General features: G+C 44.9%; 1 pseudogene; it reads left to right on the top strand.

The window, feature by feature from the left end:
* Positions 1-741: 741 nt before the first annotated feature.
* On the top strand, positions 742-16,802 carry LOC149369747 (uncharacterized; annotated as a pseudogene).
* The last annotated feature ends 731 nt before the right edge of the window (positions 16,803-17,533 follow it).

Raw genomic sequence — 17,533 nt, 5'->3', positions numbered from 1 at the left:
TCTAAATGCTCAAAATTATCCGCACAACCAGTTCAAACCAGGCATGCAAAATGGACTAAAAAAATGTTTTTTTGATGAATGCCAGTGCATTTTATGGTAGCTATGGTGTGACAGGTCAGTGTACCATCGTCAGCACGCTTAACACTAACTCTCGAGCGTGTATCTTCCACTGACATTAGCGCCGCTGGGCGTCGCCCGCTGCGTCTGAGACATTATTTGGGTTGAATCAGGGCACAAGCTCTCTCCAACAACCGCAAATTAATCGTACAGCATGGCCTCGGACTCTGCGCCCAGCGCTCACGGGCTGAAATATCAGTGCAGGACGCGCAAAAGGTCGTTCGCGTTAAGCGTGCTGACGGCGGTACATTTTCTTGTGTATGTCTTACAAGGAGGAGGGCTTTAAAATGATTAAATTGTGCTTTCTTTTCATAATCAGTTCTTATGACATTAGGACAAGAGTGAGTAAAAAGCAGTGTAATTGATACCCCGAAGGTTTTGTGGTGTCACACTGTAGGTACGAAGTTTTGACAAATTAATAATTAAGCATCTGGAGAATGGAATTTTTTTTTTGTGCAATTGGGCATCTTTTGCAAAAAGATTGCCTAACTGTAACATTTTTTCGTCCTTTCGGTAATAATTTGTGCCTGTACAAGTTAATGCGATCCTTAAGTGTTTTCACTTTTTGCAAGCATAAATATTTTTTACATTTGCTTCTTGTGTTATAATTTGTATTAAGGGAGTATGCGGTATCGTTCGCAGGACCCACCAGAAGCCAGGATATCCAAGATGAATGTGAAAGACATGAAGGTTGCTGTAAAATATGATGACACTATCAATGGCTTCAAAGGGCCATCTGCCCTAATGAACTTGCGAGGTAAGCTTTCGTTTTGTTTTTCAGTTGCATTATTCTATAAAGTGCATTTCTTGACTGTCTCAGAATTAGTTGCAAGAATTACTGCTGATATGTGTAGCATGTTGGAAAACTTGAGCCTATAGTCCTTACTCGAAATTGCTGCCATCTAGTGACGGCCGCGCGCATGTCCTCCATGTTGAAGGGTGCCGACGGGTCGACAGGCACGCTAGTACAAGTGCTCATCGCTTCTTTCCCGCTCTTTGCTGTCAACGATGCCTACATATTGTTGCGTGCCGTGCTGTAAAAAAAGCGGAAACAGGAATTCCGAGGGAAAAAAGGTAAGCAGGAATTTATCTCTCGCAGCATTATTTTTTATCGTTGCCTTGTGTCACTGCCATCGCTAGATTTCTGCACCGTAGGCACAAGTTCAGCCCAACGGCATATATGTATCGCCTCGCAAAAATGGGAGGAAAGAATCGAATGCATTCGACTCTAAAAGACTGGACGTTCGTGCTCGACGCCTCGGCAAATAAAATATATCGTTTACTGTGTGCTACGTTGGACAGGGTACAGATTTCGCAGACGGGGGTCCCCAGCCTGTGTATGCAGGCATTGATTCAAGACTACTCACTACTTATTTACTACACTAACTGTTCCTAATAGATTTCATCACGCAAGTTGCCGGATGTATTTTAATAACTGACCACGAGCATCAAAAGAAAGGACAGTTGCCGGACATTTACAAGGCACCAGGCTGCGTGACATCGTGATAGCACCGACGCGTTGGATAAGTCTACGTTCCTAATCCAGTTACTTGAGCGCTTCTTTAGAACTCGCTGGGCGACGGAATCACGCGCAAATGAAGGCTGATGCAGCTGTGTTTAGTGGCAAGCGCGACGTTCGGACGATTGCGCAAATAACGGTCGCCGTGGAATTTTTCGATTATTCGACCTGCTCGCTCTTTTTAGCATCGAAGCGGAGTTGCTTTCGTGCATAACTCACGCCGTACACGAGAGCCCAGATTCAGGTGCACAATCAGGTTGTTTTTTTTCTTTCTGCAATCGCGGTTAATGCAGTGAGCAGTTTGCCTCCGTCAAAAAATGTGCTCGCGGTAGAGATTGAAACATTTACGAGTTTTTGGAGCAATGCTTTATATTATAGCTTACTGTGCTGCGCAGTGTACGCGAGTGAAGCTGCCGCGGTCGCGTTGTGCGGTGGGCATAGCAGAAGAAATAAGCCCCACTGCAAACTTGTGCCTTGAATATTTTTTCAATTGATGAGTGGCAAACTGCAGTCAGTAAATGTATGACATTTTCTGTATGACGGAAGGTGCTGGGTGCACTTTACTACGCCATCGAGCGGCTGTTGGCATTCAATGTTTGTGTGCATACAATGCTTGTAAAAGTAAAAAAAAAACATGCCGTGTATGATCAACTCCACATTTATGATACCTGTGTTCTTTCAGGTGTCTTGTCACTGCATTCCTGACGACAGCGATGTTCGGAAATATGGTTGGCAGCAATCAAAAGGGAACCTCCATTTAATATTATGACAGCCCGTGTGTGTTCACTCCATTTTATGGAAGAGGATTTCTTGAAAAATGTGGCCAGTGGCCGTCGAATACTGCAATGAAAATGCAGTACCCTCGGTTTTCATATTTAAGAAAAAAAGCAACCAAGAAAGCCGCCAAAAGCTCGACCAGCCCCAGTCATCCAGAATCGCCGCATTCTCTTGTCTTTATTATCTAAAAATGAAGCACTTGAGCATGACTCTGAGCAGTTCTCAACGCAAGATGCTTCTGCTGCTGTGGAGAGTGGCTACGACAGTGAACAGTACCAAGAAGCGACTGAAATTTATCAACTGCAACAAGAGCTGGCGGAAGCAAAAGAAAAGATAAGATACCCTAAAAGAGAAGTTGGTCGTCCTGCTGTTATCAGGACTGAAAATCAACTATTTATGGTTCTTTTGAGCTTGAGGCTGGGACTTTTCCAGAAGGACATTGGACACCGATTCAATGTTTCACAAACAACGGTGACTCGTATTTTCAACGAATGGATCAACTTTCTCTTCATGAGATTGGGAGACCTGCCTCTATGGGCTTCAAGAGACGTCGTTGATAAGTAAATGTCCGAGGAATTCAAGGCCGAGTGCCCCATGACTCCGGTCATCATGGATGCCACGGAAATCAAGTGTGAGGTACCAAGTTCATTAGTGTTGCAGTCTGAAACACTCAAACTACAAATCGAGTAACACATTCAAGGGCTTGATTGGCGTTTCCCTTGATCGCACGCTCACCTTTGTATCGCCACTTGTCACAGGCTGTGTGTAAGACAAGGAGTTAGTGAAGGGAAGTGGGTTTCTCTCCCTACCATTCGACAAAGCAGATGTCGTGATGGCCAACAAAGGCTTCACTATCAAGGACCTTTTGGAACCGATAGGCGTACACTTGAACATGCCGCCATTTCTGAGGAATGGCCAGTTCTCAAGAGATCAGGTCAAAGAAACAGAGGCAATTGGAAATCTGCGCATCCATGTAGAGAGACGCATCCATAGAATCAAGAGTTTTCATATATTTGACCGCAGAATCCTTATCACCATTGCACCACTCATCAACCAAGTGTGGACTGTTTGTGCACTTCTCACAAACTTTCAAGCACGTCTAATGAAACCATCGTAAAATATTAGAAGTCCTTTATAATTAATTGTTTTGCAGTGGTTTTTAAGTGGCAATAAATATTTAACTCCAACCTTGTGCTTCCTAAACGGTACACTTAGCACAGTTTGGCTTGTGTGCAAATTTTTGAGCTTAGTTTATTATGCAACAGAACTGCAAGATTATGAAAGCTAGTTTTTCTCGGCAGTTTGCAATGCATTTAGGCATGACAACGCCTGCTAAAAATAGAAGCTGTCGAGCTTAGATTTCATCACCATCCAAACAGCCTCGGAATATATAACTTTGCAGATTACTATCCAAGACTACGCAAAGACCACAAAGTGTGTCCACTGCAGTCCTGAGCAGTACATCTACTCCATTACTTGCGCATAATAGCCACTAGGGCTTTAATTGCGGACCGTTATCCAAAAGCTGAATACAAAAGTCGTTAGATGCCAGTGGTTCTTGAAGTGAGGAGGTCCGCTTGGTACATGGGCACTTGACCTCAATCAGCCCGAAAGCAGGGTTCTCCTGTGCATCATAGACCACGCGGTCAGGTGTCGCACCAAGTCATGGAGATGCAGGAGACACCATGAAACCACACGGATTGATAAAAACATTCCGGTCCATATGTTCCATGCACAGAATGTACCGCTGCACAGCTCGTGGCTCGTTCACAGTTTCATGCCTGCAAATATTGAAGACATAGAAAATTCCAAGGCTTGCATTAAGTGACGGACTTTCAATTCAGTTAGGTGCACTGACCATTTACTGCCAAGTGTTCCACAAGCTAATTAAAATTTAGAAGTCCACTTAAAACACGATCAGATTTACTAGTCTAGCAGCAATTCAGTTTATAATGCATGTTTCATTTGCCTGATATCACTAAAAATGTATAAGTACTCTGATTCATGACTGAAAGCTTTTGAACTGTGACTAGTTCGAAAAGAAATATAATATTTTAAACTTCTATTTTTTTTAAATACACTTCTGACTGCGTTTCGATGAAGGTGAAACGAAAAAGGAGGCCTTGGGCTGTACAACAGTAGTGCACAATAAAATATCTTCGGGTTGTCTAAAATATTCTGAAGACCTGCTACTGTGTCCCTCATAGCACGAGTTGCTTCAGGACATTGGACACTGCCTATCATATCGTGACACATTTGTGGTGAGAGAAAAGGTTAGGAACTCTGCATTAATTTTGTACCAGGGCAGGAGACAGCCAGCAGACAGCCAGTTGTTCACACAAACAGGCGCGTAACTCTATGATGCTGAAAAAGCATGAACTACATTCTGCTGTATTAAAAGCTTGTTTCAGTCTAACCACTCACTGCTTCCTAGTTGCACCCGTTAGAAGATCACAAGAGCTGCAATCGCAATTTTATTGTCGGAATGACAATGTGAAGGGCAAGGAACGCATGATTTCTGCCCAAGACAAAATTGTTTGCATCGATATGGTAGCAGCTTAGGAATGGCAAGCACTGAGCCTTTAACTACAATAGAAATAACTTTGAATGGTAAACACATAGGTAATAATGTTAACACTGACGGACCTGACTACTGGATTTGAAAATTTTCTTGACCTCATGATGTTTGCAATGCCATGCTCTGTTCAGGCCGCCTTCCTAGATAAAACAGCACCGAACTTGGACGCTTTTAATCTGTTCATTCTTTCTTTCTTCCAAGTGGGACTGCGCACCTGCTGTCGGGTGTTCAGCTGTAGTTCTGAAGCATCAGCACTAGAAAGCATCAAACCCTGAAGAAAAAAAAGAATACAAAAATATTACACACAGCTGAACTGCTCGTCTATAACATTTACCAATGAACGTTTTCAATAAGAGATAGTCTCGACAGGCAACACATCCACACCAATAACCATAGAGATACTCAAAATCAGGAAAGCTTCTAACCTGGACGATTTCATCATTTTCCAGTTCAGCAGGTGGACTTCACCTGTCATCCACTGGAAGGAACCTGTACGGCTGCACACACTGATTCAACTGGGTGGCTTGGGGGGTAATTTCGTTCCATGGTACAAGGCAGTCAAAAGCAGTAGGCAGCAATGGCATATGAAGAGACTTTGCTGAGCCAATGAAAGATGGTCAGGCTTGAGTCTGTACATGCTCACATGAAGCTGCTTCCGCAAGAATAGCTCCAAAGCAACAGTGTGGGTCTTTTAAGCACTCTGCAAGCTCCAGTGTCACATCTATCTGTTCCTCCATAGTAGCCATTGCATGCGCAAAGCTGAGCTTGCGTCTCTTTGGGCCAGCTGGTCGCCCTTCTCCAACTTTGCGCCAATTCACCCTAATCACATCTTCAGGTGCCATTGCCTTCCTTGGTCTTCTCCACTGTTGTGGTAGCTCAGTTGGTGCCATCTCCTCAGGGGCTTCCTTGTAGCCGAGTAGCTGGAGCAGTACAAGCTGCCTTAGTACGGCTACTGCATGGCTGCAGTAACCCAAAGCTCTAGCCGGGCACCTAGAACGTACTTCTTTTATTCGAGAATCCATTAGAAACGTCACCTTCACAGTATAAGGACCTGCTGTCTTTTTCCTGCTTCTATAGCAAAGGAATTGCACACCGACAGCAGGCCCACACACACTGAAAACAAGGAAGAAAAGAGGTTAACATTCAAAGTAAGAATCAGTCTGTTACCTCATAAACGGCGGTTTTCGATATGACGCAAATTAATTAGCATGCACAAAGTTCATTACAAGCCTTACTGGAATGTGCAAGCTTGTCAATGAGCGCAAGGCATCGTGTACTTGTTTGCAGGCAAAAATTGAAAGAAAACATCATGCGTGTCAGCCATCATTCCAATTTTGCGGAGCACAAAACACCGACAAATGACCGACGCCTAACTATGCAATTATATCTTTGACACCACAATGGCATGAGGTCACGAAGAGCTCGCATAAAGCGCGCGCCGTATCCAAAAACGCATTAACAAACAACATACGCTGTGCACATGCTACACCGCAGCATACGCATCACGATTCCACAGCGTCTCCACAGCTTGTACACACACACAAACGCGCACCTGCAGAATGCGCGAGACGTGGCGCAAACCCATGTTAACGGGTAACTTTTCCCAGCCACGGCTTCATCGCCAACGCAGGCGCATAATGTAGAACGGATGATTACAAAACCGGCAATTTGCTCGTTGAGAAGCAGCAGCGCAATGTCGGTGAAGCTCAGAGGAGAATAAAGCTACGCCAGCTGTTTCTTCTTCCTGTACGCGTAGTTTTTTTCTTCGTTTTTGTAGGCTGTGCGCTGTGAATCGGCAGCATAACGCAGTTGCACTCTTACCTCTCCGCGATCGCAGGCGATGCGCTGAAACACGCTCCGTAAAAACTCTGTTTAGGAAGTTCCTATAATTACATGCTTTAACCAACGGCTCAGAATGGTTGCCATACTACAAAGTATAGGTTGGGGCAACCGAAAAGGAAATAAAAATAATAAGCCCCTGTCTGCTGCTATACTACAGTCAAGAATAAGAGCCGGAGAGTCGAAGTTTACTAACCTGTTGCACTTCTGCGTCTTCAGCGTCGGCAGACATACATACGACTCGGCCACAAGCTTGTAGCTGCGCTTCCGTTGCCGTTCCGAAGTAGTTTTATGCGAAGCATACTAAAATAGCCCAACCCAGCTCCTCGAGCGCGGCGGTGTCGTTACCATTGACCTTTCGTGACCTCCATGTCATACCACGTGATGCGTGACGTCACAGCATATGAAAAGCGGGGGTCCAACCAACAACACCTAGGCCCAACTCGCGCCGTCGCGCGAGGCGTCGTGACCAAGGATGACCACGTGGTACATGACGTCACAGCAGATGAGAAAGGGGGCCCAGCTCGCGCCGTCGCGCGAGGCGTCGCGACCAAGGAGGACCACGTGATGCGTGACGTAACGACATAGGAGCAACGGGGCCCCAGCTCGCGCCGTCGCGCGAGGCGTCGCGACCAATGTGTTTCCTGCTTCTGCCGCTAGGTGCGCTGTAGTGAACACGTGATTAGGGTGCCTCGATGCCTGCCCGCGGCGCGGCGGGCAGGCATCGAGGCACCCTACACGTGATGCTGGAGCGGCGGTATACAAGGGGGTGCGCCTGCCTCTGCTAGGCGTACACGGGATAGAGATGCCTCCTGGAGACAGGGCTGCTCGTTGGAATGAGAAGCAAAAGTTGCGGCGTGCTACAGAGACTGATGAAGAGCGTGAAGAACGTCTAACCAAGCGGCGTGCTCGATATGCAACTCGGCGACAATATGCTTCGCATCTGACTATGCTTAACCTAAGCTAAGCCTCAGCCATTTTTCAAAGCGCAGTACTGTTGTACAGGGTCGCTAGAAACTTTCGGCAATACCGACAAATCCATCGACCACTCTCCTGTCATATTTCGCTGTGGTTGCAAGCGAATTACGCGTTAACTACAGCGCAAAACAAGCGATTAACGGACGCAGCAAGCGTGATGGCGGCTTCGGCATTCACTCCCAACCCTTCAACATGGCGTCGCGGCGACGGTTGCGGTTTAGCTCCAACAGATGGCAGCAGTTTCGAATAAGGTCTATAAACTCTGGCTATGGCTAACCACTCATGAACAGTTATCTGTGTAACAATTATTGGCAGGTAATGAGTAATACTAAACTATTTAACATGCCCGAGGAAGGTACTAAGTATGATTTTGGTTTTTCTGTGTATGGCTCATAAAAGATGTAGGTTAGGGCTTGTTTTCCACTTTACTAATGAGTGATAAAAAATGATTGCTTTGTGTGGAGCTAGTGAGGTTATTGGTGAGATTACAAGTGTGATTAAAAAACAGTTATTTTCAATCTCAATTCATGTGTGTGAACTTGCAGCAAGCGCAACATACGGTGACACTAAGAGATGCAAGGTGAATGCTTAATTTTGCAATTTCTTCCCAGGGCTCCTCCCAATGCACGTACATGTTTGAACTCTTATAAATAACCACCCTCACTGACCTTTATAAATATAGGGGTTAATTTACTGACAGACATGTTGTGGATATGTTTTTGTAATGCGGGATATTACTATTCATGCAGGCACTTTACAGAAATTGAAATTAAGCGACATTCTTGCTGTGTGAGATACAGTACAAGGCTGACACATACTTGTGCCAATATTACTGTGTTGGTATGCTGTGAACGCTTGATATTCAATGATAGAATAAAGTTAATAGATTTTTCTGCATGCTTTTGAGCTGAAGTACATGCAGGCAGAACAGCGATACCCGAGAGTGGAAGAATGTGGTAGTTGTGACATTACACTGTGTGCATGGCCTTAAATGCGATGCCACCTCTGATCCAGATTTTGCGTTGTATGCATCCGGGAAAAAACCGTACTAACTGTCTTCCTTTTGGATTTGTTTAATGTGTTACATCTGACTGGGAAAGAGACAGGGTTTCAGAAAAAGTTGTGCAGCTCTTCAACTCACCTGAATGTACAAAAGCAAGCTTTATCTTGAATACGAATGAACTGATTATGCAGCTTTTGTTTCTGTTCCAAAGAGGAATGCCGTATAGCTGTGCTGCAGACCTCAGCATTGTTGGCATAGGTCATTTAAAGGTGCACTTAGAGGACTCTGAGCTCGTCATTTTACCGTGGGAACTCGATCTGCACGCTCCGAGAATTCTTAGAAACTTCAATTATTGTCCTGTGCGGCTGATTTCTCTTATTTAATCGAAATAAAAGTCCCAGCTCTCGCCTTTCTTTCTAATTCACCTTCAAAAAGAGGAGGAGTCAGCCAACACATGGAGTGTCTTTCCACCAGCTGCGTGGCGGCTTGCTGCTCTGCCATTGGCGGAATGATACGTAGCGATCAGCGAGAGGAAAGATTCCATGCGTATTTTTATTTCATGGGCCTAATTTGCTATGTAGTCTGAGACAAACTATTCGCGGCAACCGAACAAAATAAACGTGAAAGCCAAACAGCCACGTTACTGGCTGAAAAGGAACTCCACGTGTTGGCTGACTCCTCGTTTCGGAGGTGAGTTAAAAAGAGGCAGGACCCGGGACGTTTACTGAAATTTAATGGAGAAATCTGCCACACACGAAAGTAATTCGAAGTTTATAAGAATGCTTGGAGAGTGTAGATAGAGTTCCCATGTTAACAATATGATTTCAGATTCCTCTTTCGTGCAATTTTAAGGAAATCAATGACGTTGTATTGGTCGATCTGATATAATACTTAGTTCTCATAAAATAAAGATTTTGAAATCTTGGTATTGACTTCAAGCTCTGTAGGAGCAGCACAGTGTCAACATTTATCTTTCAGAGTATTTTAGCACCCTTAATCATGACCACCATTTCAGGCTAGTGACTCCTGCGCTTCATGCCCTGCGTTGACTTGTGGATACACCACAATAAATTTTAACAGTGGAGTGAGGCGAAGGTTGTGCAGCTGCACATGTCTTTTTGTGCAGTTTAATATAAAACGTACATTTTTTCCTTTGGTCTTGACCTTGTCAATGGGTTTATTGTGGAGTGCATGCATAGTCAGAAGTGTCTTTTCTTGGGCTAATTGGTTTTTCATGCTGTAGGTGTTAGCAGCGCACACGAAACAAGGACGGACAGAAAAGGGAACGAAACTCAGCGCTGATTTTCAACTGAACTTTATTGGAAAAGTAAGCGAATTTTATACAAAAAATTTTAACATGTGACTCAGAAGATGTGAAAACGTCCTACTACATGTGCTATCCAAAATCACTGTTACTATAGATAAACCCTGATAAAGAACGTGATTGAAAACACGGAGAAATCCTGAGAAGACATGAAAGGTCAATAAGATGAAACGGGTTAGATTTGTGCAACGGCCACCTTTTTTTTTTCTTAAGACACGTGCTGCTTAAAACCATCTAAAGGGTGTCATGATCAACAACGGTGAAGAAAGAACAATGGAAAACCCTGTCAAAAATAATTTTTGATACCAAAATGCAAAAGCAGGGTGAAGCTGTATATGGGCTCCCGTTGTCAAAAGGTAAAAAAAATAAAATGACAAAAGACAGGACTGAAACGGCATAAAAACACATTAACTAAAACAGCATAAAACCCATATTACACCCGTTAAAGAGTGTCCAGCTTTACGGGTTGGCGTGTGCAGCCTGCAAGAATCCAAGTTCTTTATCCAGGAACAATATGGACGCAACGCTAACGCACATGTCCCCTTTCTGTTCGATGGCTTTTGCCTCGATAATCTCCCTCGTGGTCTGATCGTTGCTTCTGCTTAAAACCGTAGTTTCCTGGAACCGTGGTATGCACTTATTGCATTGTCTGCAGTGCACAGCGAGATCTCCTTCTGGTATGTTTCTCTTGCGCAGATTGTCATAATTATTGTTGTGTTCTCGGAGTCGGTCGTTAAGGCATCGGCCCGTTTGTCCTATATAAACTTTCCCGCAGCTTATCGGAATCTGATACACAACACCTTTAGTACAAGGTACAATCGAAGTCCGGTGTTTTTTGGCACCCATCCTCAGTGACATTTTTTTAGGCCATCTTGACACCATGTTGATGTGTCACCTGGCAGAGTTCAACGCCGTAAAAGTGTTCAGATATGTAGATGATTGTTTAATTCTTTTTGATGATAGCAATGATTCTTTTCAGGCAGATGTAAAGCAAGCATTGTTAGTCTTTCAGAGTTTGTACGAAGCACTCGAGTTAACGCATGAGCTGCCGACTGACGACACAATCCGGTTCCTAGATTTAAGTATCACGAGTACGAGAAATCATATCTGCTGGACATACGATCCGCGAGGCAAAAAAAGTGTCCTCCCGTTCAACTCGGCACATTCCAAATTAGTAAAACATTCCATTATTAACCTCTGTTTGACAAATGCTTTGCACAAATCCTGTCCACATACCATGGAGCGCAGTTTTTATCAACAGACTGCGAGGTTGAAAGAAAGTGGTTATCCGGAGCAGATCATCATCTCTGTGGCTGAACGAATCTACAGGGAAGTGTAAAGTAAAAGCAGGGGAGATGTGAAAGCCTCGGCTGAGAGTGAACGTGAGCGAAACCTGGTTGTTTGCCCTATTTGCACAGCATCTCCCACAATTTGAAACGGATAGGCAGAAAAGTGCAGTTGAGAGTGTTGTTTTCAGCATCGGAAAAGCTGTCAAAGCTTTGCAAGCTTACTCAGACGTGAGGTACACCACGTGTGCAGTGCTCCAAAAAGTACCGGACTTCGTTTGTGTCTTGTACTAAAGGCGTTTGTATCAGATTCCGTTACGCTGCGGAAAAGTTTATATAGGATAAACGGGCCGATGCCTTAACGACCGACTCCGAGAACACAACAATAATTATGACAATCTGCGCAAGAGAAACATACGAGAAGGAAATCTCGCTGTGCACTGCAGACAATGCAATAAGTGCATACCACAGTTCCAGGAAACTACGATTTTAAGTAAAAGCAACGATCAGACCACAACGGAGATTTTTGAGGCAAATGCCATCGAACAGAAAGGGGACATGTGCGTTAGCGCGGAGTCCATATTGCTCCTGGGTAAAGAACTTGGATTCTTGCAGGCCGCAGGCGCGAACCCGTAAAGCTGGACACTCTTTAACGGGTGTATTATGGGTTTTATGCTGTTTTAGTTAATGTGTTTTTATGCCGTTTCAGTCCTGTCTTTTGTCATTTTATTTTCTTTTACCTTTTGATAACGGGAGCCCATATGCAGCTTCACCCTGCTTTTGCATTTTGATAACAAACATTTTTTGACAGGATTTTCCATTGTTTCTTCATCGTTCTTTATGATGACGGCCTTTAGATGGTTTTAAGCGGCACGTGTCTTAAGGAAAAAAAAAGGTGGCCGTTGCACAAATCTAACCAGTTTCATCTGATTGACCTTTCATGTCTTCTCAGGATTCCTCAGTGTTTTCAATCACGTTCTTTATCAGGATTTATCTAGAGTATCAGCGATTTTGGATGACACATGTAGTAAGACGTTTTGACATCTTCTGAGTCACATGTTAAAAAAATCTTTGTATAAAAGTCGCTTATTTTTCCAATAAAAGCTCAGTTGAAAGTCAGCGCTGTGTTTCGTTGCCTTTTCTGTCTGTCCTTGTTTCGTGTCCGCTGCTAACACTCATATGCATAGGTTGGTTGGTTGATGGGGTTTAACGTCCCAAAGCGATTAAGGCTATGAGAGACGCCGTAGTGAAGGGCTCCGGAAATTTCGACCACCTGGGGTTCTTTAACGTGCACTGACATCGCACAGTACACGGGCCTCTAGAATTTCTCCTCCAAAGAAATTCAACCTCCGCGGCCGGGATCAAACCCTCGTCTTTCGGGTCAGCAGCCGAGCACCATAACCACTGAGCCACCGCGGCGGCTTACAGTATATGCATAGTGTTCTGCAAGGCGTTGTGAAACAGCTGACTGGCACAATCATGTCTACTTCGAACTCTGCTCAGCGGTTCTACATTGGTAATGTACTGCTTTTAAATATTACATGCTCTGCATGGAATAGATTGTAGTGTAATTAAGTTAATGCGGTCACTTCTTTTCAAGAACTGTCAGGTCCAACTTAAGGAATCTCAAGGAAACTAAACTGAAAGGATTTGCAGATAGCTTGGTTATAGTTGGTTTGTGCGCTTGCCATTATTGAACATATGTTTATACCGTGGTTATTAAAGGCTAGCAGTGCACACAACTTATACTAAAGGATACGGGAGATTTTTGTGACATTTATCGGTACGCTGTCTTGATTTGCTATGTTACGGTGGAATCTTACTAATTCGGGCCTTTCTTTTAAAGGGACACTGAGGAGAAATTGAAGTTGGCTTGTATCGACAGAACACCAGCTGCTGATTACAAAAACGCCACTCATACTGACAACAAAGCTGTTGTAACGTAGAAAAGAGCAAGAACCAAAATACAGGTATCGCCGCCGCAGGCCAAACTCGCAAGTACAAGCGTGATGACGTCATAGGACAAAAGAGTGTTGCTAGAACCAATCGTTCTATTAACACTGGGGCACGAGAAGCCACGAATCACTGAGGCGCAGCCAATGCACGCGCAAACCCCCTTGACGTCGCCAGATGGCACCACGTACCGGGCAGCTACGCGCGCGCCTGCAGCATCGGGACCAATCAGCGCCTGCTCACCGGCGGTAGGCGGGCTCCCGCTATTCCGCTAACGGTAACAAGGTACACGGTATGCTAAAGGTGTCTATTTGCGAGAACTTCGTTGACGACTTCAAGAACGGTATCCATCGTAACGCTGGCAAAACGCCGGTGCAAACGTAACGAAGTGACGGTAGCCACGGCCGCAATAGCCGATATATTCCTTCAACGTGCGGCAGGCGGTAGCTTTCTTTTCGCCGCCCTGCTGGCCGCCAGAAATCACGGAGTCTGCGTTACGTCATGTTACACGTCACTTAGTCCTGTGTCGTCATAAGAGAATCCCAACTTCGAATCCAAATTTCATAGAAATAAATCCATCTTTTGCTGCCGGCCAAGTGGCAACAAAGCCATGAAATCCCGAACTATTGGATTTTCCTATAAAAAATATTAATAGAGCTCTCACTCTCCCTTTAATCAAAAAGCCACCTCAGTCTTCTAAATACCACGCTTATTTCAGTGGGATAATGCTCGCAGAAATTATAATGCACAAGAATAATTGCAGCTGATTCAATCTGGCAGCACACCTGGCCTGCTAGGGCTAGTGAAGCACAACAGTGCTGTGGATTGCCGCTGGTCAAACAGCAAGCGTGTGTCTGCCAGTAACTTTGGCAACCAGTCATACTGAGTGCCATAAGAACACTGTTATCAATGTGATGGTGGTGCTGCATGCACAGCTTCCCATTATCTGCCATGCTCATCTGCTATCAGCACATGCTGCTTATCACCAGCACTGTTCCAGCTGTGCATGTGTTATACATGCTGGTTTTTTACCTTTATTGAAAGTCATGATAGCTTTCGTTGCTCAGCTTTCTTTACACAATACTTGCTGCAGCACTGCTCTGGTATATTTTTACAGCGATGGGGGAATGGCTGAGAAGATGTTGGTTGGTTTATGGGGTTTAACGTACCAAAGCGACTGAGGCTATGAGAGATGCCGTAGTGGAGGGCTCCGGAAATTTCGACCACCTGGGGTCCTTTAGGGTGCACTGACATCGCACAGTACACGGGTCTCTAGAATTTCTCCTCCAAAGAAATTCAACTGCCGCGGACGGGATAGAACCCGCGTCTTTCGGGTCAGCAGCCGAGCACCATAACCACTGAGCCACCGCGGCGGGTCTGACAAGATGTGTCGTTGTGTTACTGGCACTGAAAGGTGCCTTGCTACCACGTGCTCTTATTGATGAGAGGGCATGTACACACGAAATTGCCAGACTTGTTCAGACATGTCTGCAGTGTGGTTGTTCACACAATGTAGTCAGTCACCTCCCGTTACTGGTCAGGTTTGCTTTAGTATGAACTTTATAATTCAAAGAAATTGTCACTTCCCTTCAGGTTTCAGTTATCCAGATTCAGCTGTAGAGCTTTTCAGTAGATTATGCCGTATCTACTGTGTTTACCTGTTCATAGCGATGAATGGAGGATTTTCTTTAGTGGCATTTGTAGTGGTAGAAATTTTTACTGCCGTTCAATTCGGTTCCTACATGTGCCTCTGAAAGGGACATGGCTAAGGAGCTAAGCTGAGCCAGGAGGCAGGAACACTATGTTGATATCACTATACGTGGGTATGAACCATTAGCATATTAGGGTATGAACGGTATTAGGGTATGAAGCATTAGCATATATGCATAATGAATCATGCACACAGAACGGCAACTTTACCAAGCTCTTGACAAGGAGAGCAGCAGCTAAGGTACATCTTGCTTTTGTGCAAGAGACTACCTTAACACCATTCTGCTCTCATTGGAGGCTAACTTATTCTTTACCTTGACGTGTATTTTGCATTGCCAAATATTGCATAGATGAGCACAAGGCATGAGAAAGAATAGATATATTCATTTACTTATGCATTAATTACTGCTTTTAAGTGTGAAGAATAGAAAACTTGTAATAAAAGAGGCAGAATACCTGCGAATAGAATGAAATGTAGTGGTATTTCCATCTTTTAGGTGCCCCATCAGCAGTATCAAGAATAGACTCTAGACTGCTGGTTATAAAACCTCCACACTGCAGCACGAGATTGCCACGAGCAATCTCAGAGCGGTCTGATTGGAAGGCGTCGGAGTGGAGGCATTGGATTATATTTTATGCTCTGCCTTGTTTGGATGGCATTCTTCAAGCTGAATAGTGGACGCCCCTTGCCAAATTTTCAGAGGCTCTGCACATTCTTCTACGAGAAAACATCACCTTCTCAGAAATTGACGAAGAAGGTGAGGTACAATGAAGGACGCAGCGCTAAGTGGCATGGAAAGTGATAGCAGACTTTTTTTGCAATTTTGCTTTACATTTGGCTCACTGTTGCCAAAATTGAGCTGACATAGCATAAATATTTAAAGTGTATTATTTTTATGCCAGGTACTTTGACACAAAAGCGCTATTAAATATGTCAGTTCAGTTTACAGGTCACTTTCTAGTCGCCGTGCATAAATGAAGCTTTGAAAATTCTGACATTTGCTGTTAGCGATTTATAGAAGTAGGTTACTTTGTCCTTCATTTATTAGTTTAGTGTAAAAACGCAATTTATCAGAAGTTGTAAATCCATATTGTCCAACTACAGTACACGAGTGTCCGGATTGCTTTTTTAGGGCTATGTGGTCAGACTGCTAGATATCACTGAAAAAGGGAGGTTATGGTGAATTAGCTTTAAACGGCTTTTGGAGAGGAGACAATGATGGTGCAGGCAGCATTTATGGCATAGACCTGGTTGCTTCTATCATGAGTGATTTTTTTTTGTTTTTGAATAATTGGTGCTATTTTAAGTGTTAAAAATTTCTATTTGGTGAACCTATAAATAATTACGTAGTAAGCAGATGGTGAAGTTGTGATGCAGCGCAATTTGTGAAGGCTGTTTTTATTATTTTTGAATTAGTGAGTCTGACTTAATCTTCCATCTCAGAGTCCCTGTTGGAGAACTTTTAATTCGATGCCATTCATTATATGGCATTGCATCTATGGCCTTCAAGGTGCACGCTTTGCTTCATATGGCAAACTGCGTGCGGTCACTTTGACCTTTGTGGGCCCATTAGGCCTTCGTTTTTGAAGGTGGTAATGGTTCCATTGTGCGTCAAGTCTCCGCTGCAAATGGGGATGCCTCAGCAAGTTGTGCAGAGGGTGGTTATGTAGCAGTAGCAGCGGCCTCACGCGGTAGAAGCCGCACCAGCCGTCGATGACGATGACGCCGAAGTTCTGCCGAATGCAGCTCGACTCTCGTGCCGACGGCACGCGCCTCTTTTCGGCTCGCCATCTTACATTTTAACACTTCGGCTAGTAAATCAATCACCTCTTTCATCGTGCCGGCCTCATACCTTTCGGGTGCCACAAACTGGTGACTCCGGACGTCCGCTGGAACACGCGCTCTCACCATGGCCAACGCCGACAACAAAGCTTCCGCCATGCCCGGTGATGGACCCTCCAGCGCCGTCTCTGCGCTGTCCCTTCGCCTTCCCCTGTTCTCGGCCTCCGATCCTCTGCTCTGGCTCGCTCAGGTGAACAGCCAGTTCACTATCGGCCGCATCACCAGCCAGTCGCACAAGTCTCATCACGTCGCTGCGTCGTTACCACCTGAGATTGCCGCCGAAGTCCGCGACCTCCTCATCACTCCGCCCGCCTCGGCCCCGTTCGACAGGTTGGCTGCTGAGCTCATCAAGCGAACAGCCGTCTCCGAACATCGCCGCCTCCAGCAGCTCATCTCCTCCGAGGAAATGGGAGACCGCAAACCTACCCAGTTGCTGTGGCGGCTCCAGCAGCTCCTGGGCGACAAGGCTGCTACTTTCGACCAAGCCTTCCTGCGTGAGTTTTTTTCTTCAGCGCTTGCCGTCGTCGGTCCGCATGGTGTTTGTGCCCGCCCAGGGGCTGTCATTGGAGAAGCTTGCTGACCTGGCGGACTCCGTCATGAAGTTTC

This window comes from Amblyomma mixtum, chromosome 1 (genome assembly GCF_055824585.1).
Source record: "Amblyomma mixtum isolate Tamu chromosome 1, ASM5582458v1, whole genome shotgun sequence".
NCBI classification, from domain to species: Eukaryota; Metazoa; Arthropoda; class Arachnida; order Ixodida; family Ixodidae; genus Amblyomma; species Amblyomma mixtum.
The sequence above is the reverse complement of the archived record's forward strand: the minus strand, read 5'-3'. Positions and strand labels throughout refer to the sequence as shown.